The 11,375-nt window shown below is 33.9% G+C and overlaps 1 non-coding gene across 1 annotated transcript; it reads left to right on the top strand.

Moving 5' to 3' along the window:
• The first annotated feature begins 437 nt into the window (after positions 1–437).
• On the top strand, positions 438–517 carry TRNAL-UAG (transfer RNA leucine (anticodon UAG)). Its single transcript has one exon. It is a non-coding gene; the product is annotated as a tRNA-Leu (tRNA).
• Positions 518–11,375: the final 10,858 nt, after the last annotated feature.

Genomic DNA, 11,375 nt, shown 5'->3' with positions numbered 1-11,375 from the left:
ATAGTAGAAGTAGTAGTATTATCGTAAGAGGCATAGTTTTTCTCGGTTGGGGTTAATGAAGTTATATGTAGTAATGTTTTGAAGAATCACCCACCCGCTAATGACTAATCGGTTATGCATATGCAGCTTTGTGTTGTTTTTGCTTGCGGTTGTAGTTTTGTCTGTCTATACATTTAGTGTCTATATATGTTAGAGAAATGCTACATTTAAAAAAAGTTACAAAGTTTTATTAATTGGTTAGTGTTAATATTATATTTAAGTTTTGGTATAAAAGAAAAAAGGCTTCTTTGTTACAAGTTCACTTCTCCATCATCAACAAAAGGTAATTTTTATTTTTAACCATTAAGAGAGACAAATTGAACAATTAATATATTTCTATAACAGGTTATATGAGAGAATAGATAATTAGGATAATGTTAACCATTGTCTAACATCAAGACAGTTTGGCCGAGTGGTCTAAGGCGTCAGATTTAGGCTTTGGTCCGAAAGGGCGTGGGTTCAAACCCCACAGCTGTCAAAATTATTTTTTAAATATGTTTTTCATGCAATTTCTAGTTTGCAGTCTTATTTTTTCATGCAATTTCTAGTTTGCAGTCTTATTTTTCCTTTAGATGCTATTTATCATTGATCATATCATTAGTGATTTATTTGTTTTTTAATGGGATGTATGGGTAGTGTTTATGGGTCAAACGAAAAGAATTAGTCTTGAGTAGAAGCGGTTAGATGGGTTAAAGACTTAAAAGTGTTAAACCATGCATTAAGGGGGTGTTTGGGATTCCTTATTTTGGCTCCTTATAACTTTTCATTAAGTTAATAAGTTATAAACGTGTAACTTATGAAACTTTTCCTCTCACAATATAAGCAATCCCAAACACCTTATTATTTTTCAAAAAGTTTATAAGTTATAAGTAAAAATAAGCAATCCCAAACACCCCCTAAACCAAGATATTCACAAGTTGGTGAAAGGAACATAAAGGCTCTACCCCATTTCACCATAAAAGCTTTACCATAAGTATATATATCATTAATAGAGGTGTAGGACAAAACAAAATTCAACCCATCCACACTACCACCATTACCCAACCCGTACCTTTGTCATACCCCTAGCACTTTTTGACTGATTCTAAGCATCAAACACAAAAATTTCACCAAACAAGCAAAACACACTTTTGGTAAATTAGAAAGATCATTCAAACCTTACCTTCTTTGACTTGTTTATTCTTTGGATGCTAAATCTGAAAACTAAAATATTAGGAGCCTAAGCTCAGGATGAGTATAAAGAAACACAAACACCCTACCCAAAACAAAGGTACAATTTCCAGCCATTGATCTAATCAAAACCAATCATAACCCTTGGATTGCAAGGCCTTAACGGATTCAGCTCAAGGATAAATACTCATCCCTTGACTCACTTTTTCTTTAACCACCACACTTGTTCTTCTCTCTCTTAAATCCATCTTAGTGTTTGAAGAACTAGCAAGCAAAGGGAAGTTAGGAAGCATTAGGAGCCTAAATCTCAAGTTTATGTGAGTATAAAGAAACACAAACACACACACAAACACCATTTACAACCCAAACTCTACCCCTTTCCCTTATGGTTTTCATCGACACCACTTTATGCTCAAATAGTAGTTAGAATGATCCAAGTGCAAGTGTTAATGAGGACTTCAAGTTGGTGTTATAGCTCAAGGTCTTCTTTTCTTTGCTTTCAGCCTAGGCATAATCTACTCATAGTGAGAACATATCTAACTTAATCTTTTAATTTATATCCTTTCATATAAGAGTTTATGGTACAAGTGCTCACCCAATAGTAGAAGTGATAAAGAAACTAACTAATAAATATGTAGATCTAGTAAAAGGTAACTTAAAACATATTATAAAAGTATGGATGTAAACTTATGTCTCTTAAAACATGGTTATGAAACATAGATCTATAGATGTGTGTTATCCTTTAACAAACCAAATTTAATGGTCGTAACAATCATTGTTAAGGTTAAACTTATTTTAAAATTATAAAATAGTTACCTTGTTGTTTCAAAGGGTTTCTATACATAAAAAGAGTTTTTATAAAAGATAGTTTACAAAAGCTCTATCTAAAGCAATTTGTTAAAATGGTTTGACGAGATATTATTTTTGCTTAACATAGAAATATATATTTATTTTATGTTATGAACAAGTGTAGCTATATTAGACATACGAATATACATACATTACCCACCCACTTAAACGACTTATAAAAATATGTAATGTTAAACATATTTTTAACTTATTCCATTTTCCTAGAATAATTAACTATACAAAGTCATACATACATATTTATTTATTTATTATTATTTAAGTCATGAAGACAAATATATAATTAAAAATATATATATGGATCACCAACGAGTCGAATCACACTTAAGTCTAAGTGTTGGGTGAACACGTAACCGACATATTTACTTAACATGTCAAACCGACCTTATCCTAGTCATACTTGTCTTAGGACGCACGTAAGACGAATGCAAACCAGAGTTCTTACACCTCACTCACTAACCTCAAGGTGTTCACGGCCCCTTTTCTCTTTTACTGTTTTACAAATTAGGGAGAGAAACATACTAAACTTATTTAATAACTTTGCATGAACTTAGTTAGTAACTTTGCATAAACTTGTTTAATAACTCATCATAAACTTATTTGATAACTTTTCATAAACTTCTTTAGTAAATTTGTATAAGCATATTTGATAACTTTGAATTGACTTATTTTCGCAACATTGCATAAAATTATTTGATAGCCTTACATAAACTTATTTATTTCATAACATTACATAAACTTATTTGACAACTTTAAAAAAACTTATTTAACACGATAATTAGTAAGCAAGACATAGAATCTTTATGTGAGCATGAGTTACATGAGGCCCTTAAGATCTTCGGATCTATACATTCGATAATCATTAACTATGGGGTTTAGCCGAGGAATATGTGGGTAGTACTATCGGGATTGATCCCCCGCTCATGGTTAGTCGATCTAATCGACGTGTTAATGGGAACATACATTCTATAATTCACACTGTGATGGCACGGTTATCGGGCATACATATGGATTTGGGTTTGATTATAGGCTCATTGTCATATATTAATTCGTATTCTTAGCTATTCTATGGAGGATTATAGATCTTGTTTAGGTTATCGTAAATATCATATTGCATCGCATACACTAACTTATATAACTAAAAGTAATAATAAATTTTCGGATATCCGAAACATCCAAAAATTTCCAAAATTATTATCCGAATCGGAAAATTTGGATATCCGAGATTCTGATATCCGAATTTTCGGATAATTCGGATTCGGATTTTCGGATACGGATTCGGATTCGGATTATTTTGAACACTCCTAACTAAAAGGGCTTTTAAGTTCGTAAACGTAAACTTTTTGGACAACGTTTTCATTGGGAAAACACACTCATAACCAACAAAGTTTTCAACTTCACATAAATAAAAGTTTTAATGTACATTTTAATCATGGATACATAAATAACTTTTAAGCTGCGTTTCATTTACGTAAACATGAACAAGTTTTAAAACACGTTTTTGTCATGAATACATAAGTTTTTGATAAATGTTTCAATCATAAAAGCATATATTTGAGAAATTATTACTTGTTTTATACATTTTAAACATTTGAAACTCAATAGTTTCAAAACAAAGGGTTTAATCATGCATTTAAAACCTGTGAGCTCACCAACATTATGTTTTTTAAGTATGTTTTTCAGGCTATTAAAATCATGAAGAAATTTGTGGGCATATACAAACATCGCATCGCATGTAGGATCACCACGTTAATCAATAGCTATGATTATCCATGAGCGTCGCACGCCCGCTTTTCCGCCTTGACGGGTGTGACAAAACTACATTCCAACCCGGTAAAAGGGGCTTTATTTATGTTTACACCAATATGTTTCAAAGTCACATATAAACAAAAACTAAAGACATAATTCCAAACTCAAACAAGTACAAAATCTAAAGACACAATTCAACTGACATATTAAGATCCATCACCATCAGCCCTTCTCCTCTCCTCAATGCATTACTCATCAGTTATTGGTTTGACGACGTATGCAAATAGGTCAACAGAAACCCATGTGTGACCGGCATATCCCCACTGATCTAAGTCACCAAGTACCCCTAATCTCAATGCTATACTGATCTGGCCCCAGATTATCAATAAGGGCATAAAGCCCGGTGGTAAGAACAACATGAAATGTAGGTCTTCGCGAGATTCAAGAGACTCGTATGCTTCCAGACTGTTGTTGTCAAGCCAACGATAGGATTCTTCTTTTGGACAACTAGCAGCAACATTGCGATTTTGCAAATAACGTGTGGTCCGGCAAAACCCCAACATTCACGGCGTGCTTTTTGGGATCCTGGCCCTTCTCCAGTTCAGATTTATGAAAAAATGGGTTCTTTTTTGTTGAAGTTAGCGATTCAACCCATGTGAAATCATACATGTTGCAAATACCGTATATCGGCCGCTCATCTCCTAGTAAAGTTTTCTAGCAGAGCTCTGTCAATATTGTTATTCCCGAAACACCCACGAAAGCTGGCAATGCGGTACCTTTTTCCACGTAGTCTTGATTGGATACTTACCCTTGTTGATGTCGAAGTTCGTAAAGCCCATCATGAGTCAAACTTTCTCTTACATTGCATGCTGTCTGACAATGCACATTTGCTAAATGCTGGGGTGAGAAGACAATCCTTTTATATTTTGAGTGACTTTGACGATACAAAATCGTCAGCATGTGTGCTGCCGAAACACCGCATATAGGGGAGAATCTTCCTGATCCCACACGTCTGGAAATATGCGAGCAATACTGCACTTGAATCCCTCTCTATAACCAGCGGGTACTATGTCAAGCAACCACTATATCAGGTTTGACCATATGTTGTGGGATCAAATGGTGGAGTATACTGATATAACTCTAATAAAAGGATTGATAACATCATAAAGGTGCCATGTGGTATTTAATACAGCAGGAAAGAAAAATATGTATAGTTTTGACTCACCATGGATCAAGCAAAGGATCAAAAAAACAATAATTTTGAATTAAAAAACGACAATTTGATAACAAACAAGCAACTCTAGCATGCTTGATCCAACTTGGTAGAGTGATACACAAGTATATTGTTTAATTGACCAAGGATCGAACCCTGTTCAGATCAATTTACAAAGGTGTCTCATGATTCAAAATGACAAATTCATTATTTATATTATTCTTCACAAGACCGATCACCTCTATTGACCCGATCGGTCATGCTAATTGGCTCTAGCAAGACCGATCACCTCTATTGGCCGTTCGAGATTTACATATTTTTATTTGCTATTGTGGTTGCTTGGTTGTTTATAATAGGTTATAATATCACCAACCTAGTAACAAATATTGATGTGCTAAAAACAGTCAATAAATATTAACTAAATTAAACAAGTAATAAAAACTAGACTTAAGACTCAACTAAGCAAAACACCGGCAAGTGAACCGGTCAATTGTACTAAAGCTAAGTAAGTCCGGAATATCGAACCCACAGGACTCTATAAATTACGTAAGTTAACTAATTAGACTCGACTTACGACACGACTATTTATTATTAATGTTTTAAGGGGGTTTTTAAAGTAATATTAAACTAAAAAAATAAATAAGCAAGCAAACGAGAAATAAGCAACTAAACACAGGATCGAAACCAATCAGAGAAGGAATCTACCTAGGTAAGAATCCCATGCATCAATAATCATCAAGCAATGGACAAATAACATGATTATGGAAACTGATTTCTAAACGTATTCATCTAACAAACCCTAAAGGACCCTTGACTGAATCAAATGAAATCCCAAAGAACAATTATTAGATTATTAAGCAATCAGTTGAATTGATTTCCGCAAATTTATCAAATAGGGTTAATTAATAGTATCTAAAGCAAGCAATCTTACGAAACACTAAACCCTAGATAACTTGATAAACTAACATGACATCATGAACATGGATCAACACAATAAGCAAGAATATTGTCACTAACTATCCTAGCATGCAATTGACCAAGACACATGAAAAATTCCTCACCTTACAGCTATTGGAATTTAGCAAAACATTCAAAATCTTAACCAACTATTAACAAGCTTCCATGATCTAATAGGCCTATTCAACCATAATAATCAAAACACCAAGTAAAGATTAAACATGAACCCTAAGATCTAAAGAACACAATCAATAGAAAACAAAATCCATGTGAAGCAATAGTTAATAATCAACCAAGATAATAAACACTTATACGCATCATGAAAGCAAAACCAAGTCTTTTACTATTAATAAAACGAAACCATAATCAAACAATTGTCCAAAGCAAGAATCAAGCGTCAAACATGTTCATCAAACCTAGGTAGACATGAAGTCTAGCCTAACATAATCATAATCAAATAACTAAACCAAAGAACAAAAGGAAACATCATGAAAGATAATGAACAAGAACAAAGATAAAGAACGAGAGAACTCGTCTAAATCGACCCTTGAACACTTGGATGAAAGCTTAATGATCTTCCTTGATTCCTAGCTCCAAATAACCTTCAAACCCTTGGAAACCCTCTCAATTTCGGCTGCAATATGTTGTATAATCGGCTAGGATATAAAGATGTATATATAGAACGCATAATGGGCTTGGATTTGCAAAAACGTGTGACCAGGAAGCCCTAGGCGCCCCGCAACCCCCCCCCCCCCTTCGCGTGCGGCGGCGCCCTCCAGCAGGGATTTTTTATTTTTTTTTATTTTATTATATATCTTGTAAAATCTTGATAAATCTTCTTCCTTGAACTCCAAGTAACGATTGGAACCTTCTAGGCCTTCTTTTCCTTGACTCACAAGCCACCATCTACATGAAAACAAATCAAAACACTAAGTGGAATAATCATGTAATCATTAACGAATAAAACGAATATAACTTCGCATAAAATGATATAAAGAATTAAAGCTTAACATGAAAGACACCCAACGATTCAAAACATGATAAATATGAAATACTTGACTCAAGAACTTAGATTAATAAAAGATAAACGAAATATGAACTAAACCGAACTCAAAACATTAAAGAAACACAACTTTACACGGGAATCGAGATGTATAAATACATGTATATCAAATATCTTTAAAATAAATATTTTAATTAACCAATTATGTTTTTGCAAATTAAAGGCTATTTAATTTCCAAAAGCTAATAACTTAATAGTTTTTCTATTAACTTAAAATTTGTTAGTCATATCGCGACAAACTTAGTTTTAATAGGTTATTTAAAACTAAGTGTCATGAGAGATGAAAGAGTTTATCAAGTTGTCCCGATAATATACAGTAAAATTTGATTTTTACTCTATTTGGTAATTCTAAAATTAATCCCAATTTGAAATCAATAGTCTATGTCATCCTACTATAAGTCACACTTGAGGCATACTGCGAAATTTCAATGTGTTTGGAGCTACAACACCGCACTTGATTTCTAGCCTATCCCATCAAGGTGAAAGCGTTTCGTTGACACATCCGGCCCTTTCACATGTGACTATACCATGGCGACTATTACTTTACTCTTCTGTTACGTGCTACAGCTGTCTGGAGACTTAATAACATGTTGCTGGACCTGCATATTTTTCTCTGTCAAACCAGGAACCGCACATAGCAGACGGATTAAAACCTCAACCGACTTGTCAAGTGCTTGTATTGTCATCTGCCAACTGGCTGGAAGTAGTAAGCCCTTTTTTCTCTATAAAAAGTTCTTGTATTATTATTATTATTATTTTAATAATTATTAATATTAATTTATGTTTTTTCATGTTTCAGCGACTGGGATAATCCCAAATCTCTTATTGCTGGCTATGACGCAACGAGCACGCCTAGATATTGTATGGACAATTTCACCCCTATCGGAAACCGGGTTGAGGTGTTGGGGATTGATCCGTATGTCAAACTCTCGCCAGCAGAGATGGCTGGTGTTATGAGTATTATTCACTCACAGAAGACGCCTTCATTTTGGAAAATGCGCCCTCAGGATATATCATTTTATTGTAAACTGTGTTCTTGCTTTGGCATTGATTACCATCGTTTAGAGGCTGCTTCCGAGGAAGATGTGTGTTTGATGCGTGTGACCTAGTTTCTAAGCATGGTTCTAGTACCTATGACGGTTTTATGAGAAAAAAAATAGATCTTATGTTTTCAATAAGACACTAAAGTTTCCTGTGTTTGTTTATGACTGCAACCATAATTTAATGCATGTGACATGTGACATGTCATATGCCAACCTTTATTTATAAAGTTTGCTTTGTGTTGCCTTTAGGCCAAACGTAGTGGGCGAGAAAAAAGGGCGAAATTGGGGCGATTTTAGGGTGGAACACCGCCCCCTGGGCGAAATTTAGGCGAAATGGGGCGGGGACGGGATTAGTTTATCGCCTGCGAGATGGAGAAATAATAATATAATAATAATAATGCCATTGGGTTGGAATGAAGATGTGAGAAGACGGTGGAGATGAATGTGATGGAGTGGCTCGGGTGGAGGAATAAATACCTGCCATTGATGGTGATCGATGAAGAAGAAGAAGATGATGATTGTTGTTGTTTCAAGGAGAAGTGTGGTGTTTTGTCGTTGGTGACTTTGGTCAGTGTTTGTTGCTGTCTATTATTATTATTATTATTATTATTATCATCATCACTTTGCGAGTCTCATTACTTCATTAGTCATTACCCTACTTTGTTCGAACTAAGGGGTGTTTGGCCTAGCTTTTTTAGCAAAGCCTGCGAGATGGACAATGACGACGACGGGGACGAAAACGAAGATGAAGACGAATAGATTAGTTTGTTTATAGAATTTTTTATGTGTATTTTTATTTTGGTGTTTTTTTTATTATAATTTATTTTTATTATTCGTGTATTTTTTTTAGTTTATGTATTTTTTTGTATTTATTTTTTAATTTTAATACATTTTTATTTAATTATTTAAATAAATTGGTTTTTATTTAATTAGTTTAGTTATAAAAGAAAATAATAAAAAAACAGACTGTGGGCCCAACTTGTAGCCTCTACACCATTACACCCCAAAAACAAATTTCCATTACATGCTGACTGGGCGCCACGTGTCACAATTCGCCCCCCAATTGTAGCCCCTCCACTACACATAGCCTTAGCTTTTATCTTTGTTTTAGAGTTTAAATTGGTGTGAACTTCAAATAATCACTTTATTTTACAAATCATCTTATCGTGATGAGTAACAGCAACCCACGAATCCAAAGTTATCAATGTACACTCACATGTCAAAATTGTGACCTTATTATATGAATATAATATTGGTTTCTTTTGAGTGATTACCCATTTGTTCAAAATAATTAAGCCATTTATTTTATAAACTGATGATAGTTTTTATTTATTTAACTTATAAGCTTCAATAGTAGGGGCGTGCAAGAAATCGAAAAAAACCGACCCGAAACAAATAAAAACCCTGAAAAATTCAAACCGAAACAAAGACCAACGGTTTTGTTTTATGTTTTTGTAAAAACCAAAAGTATGGTTTGGTTTTGGTTTTTTTGTGTAATAAAAACCGGAAAACAAACCGAACCGAATTTCTATATTTTTAAATAATTTATAACAATTTAATAAATGTGTAACTCAAATATTTTTTTTTACCAAATGTATAATAATAAATTATTTAATCTTACATTCATTATTTTCGGTCAACATTTCTTTCTGGCATAATGTTTTCAAGCTCGAATGGCAAAAACAGAAAAACTCAAAAAGGAAAAACTGAAACTGAAAAAACCAAAACTGAACGGTTTCAAAAGTGCAAAAGGGTTTGAATTATTATTAGCTTAAAAAAAGTGTGTTAAAACTTAAAAAACTAAACTGTGTGAGTAGATTTAGAGGTGCACAAACCGGGTATTTTCAGAACCGGAACCAGTTCCGGGTATGGTCAACATAAGTCAAAACCGGGTGAGGTAGGAATCGATTCCGGGACTGGGTTTTCCGGGGTTTTTTCAGGTTTTGACCAAGTATTTATTTATGGTTCTAGTGACTCCGGCCACCTCTAGTTGAGTTGCACGTTAAACAATTAGGCTAGCCTTTTAGATGCCCGGTCCATCAGGAAGAAAACAAACAAACAAAACGGTCGTTATTCTTTCTCACCATGGGTGATCATCTCAACAACAAGAAGAAGAGGAAGTGTTATCTTTCTCTACGGTGGATCGGCACTGTTGAAAACAAGTATGTTATTGTTTTGTTTTAATTTTTATTAATTTGATTCATTTGGTGATCATGTTTAATGGTGAGTTAAAGGACATGAGGAAGCTTAGTAGCAACAATGAGGCCTTTAAATATTATTCACTCACGAAAGACGCCTACTCCCGAGACATATAGGCACTGGAATGAGCATGACATATCGTTCTATCTTAAAATGTGTACTTGCTTTGGTGTTGATTATCAGCATTTAGAGGCAGCCACTTATGAGGATGATGATGATGACAAGGAACAGGTACTACTGTTGTGTATTAAAAATTTGTAAACCTATTTAGGAAATTGTGTTTTCAATAACGTTTTGCTAACCTTATCATTAGTTAAGAGCAACCCTCGCTTCTTGCGCCTAGGCCCATTTTTCAGGCAAGGCTCAATAAATGCGCTTTTAGTTCCAAGGCAAGCGCTTCATCATTGTCTATGCCAATTAAGAACATGAGAAGATAAAAGCCGAGCAAAAAAATGCAAGGAATGCGATTAAAATTTAGATCTAGGATAGGTCAAAGGCATTATATTAATGCATTTTGTTATTCAAGTTTTGGAATTACATTTGAATCTTGAATATTTTAAAACTTTTGGTACTAATTAGATTATATGATGTTATATAATAGCTTTTGTTTATTTTATTTGAAGCATAGTATTATTTTTCATATACATAATATATTTTAAATTTTTTATTCAAGTGCGTTTTTTTTTCTTCAGGCCCTCGCTTTTTTTTGTGCCTAGGCCCTAGGCGAGGCCTATGCGCCTTGAGTGCGCTTAGCGCATTTGATAACTATGGTTAAGAGGCCATTAGTCAAGCGGATATTGATATGAAACAGGTTAAGCGGCCATTTGATAACTATGGTTAAGCGGCCATTAGTTAAGAGGCCATTGCGGCGCAACTTGTTGCCCGCTTACCTGCCACTTCATTGTAAATCGTTTGGATGTTTCTATGAAATATAAAATATGAAACATGAAATTATCTTTTTGATAAACCTCTTAGATGGCTAGCTTGTGTTGTATGAATCTTAATTTGACATGAAGCATTGTGTTATATTACTCAGCATTTAGAGACTCCGTTGTCTAGTTAAAAACCTTTTTGC

Source organism: Bidens hawaiensis, unplaced genomic scaffold (genome assembly GCF_021521415.1).
Source record: "Bidens hawaiensis isolate Kalapana, Puna unplaced genomic scaffold, B.hawaiensis_p1.1 tig00010780_1, whole genome shotgun sequence".
In the NCBI taxonomy this organism is placed as follows: Eukaryota; Viridiplantae; Streptophyta; class Magnoliopsida; order Asterales; family Asteraceae; genus Bidens; species Bidens hawaiensis.
The sequence above is the reverse complement of the archived record's forward strand: the minus strand, read 5'-3'. Positions and strand labels throughout refer to the sequence as shown.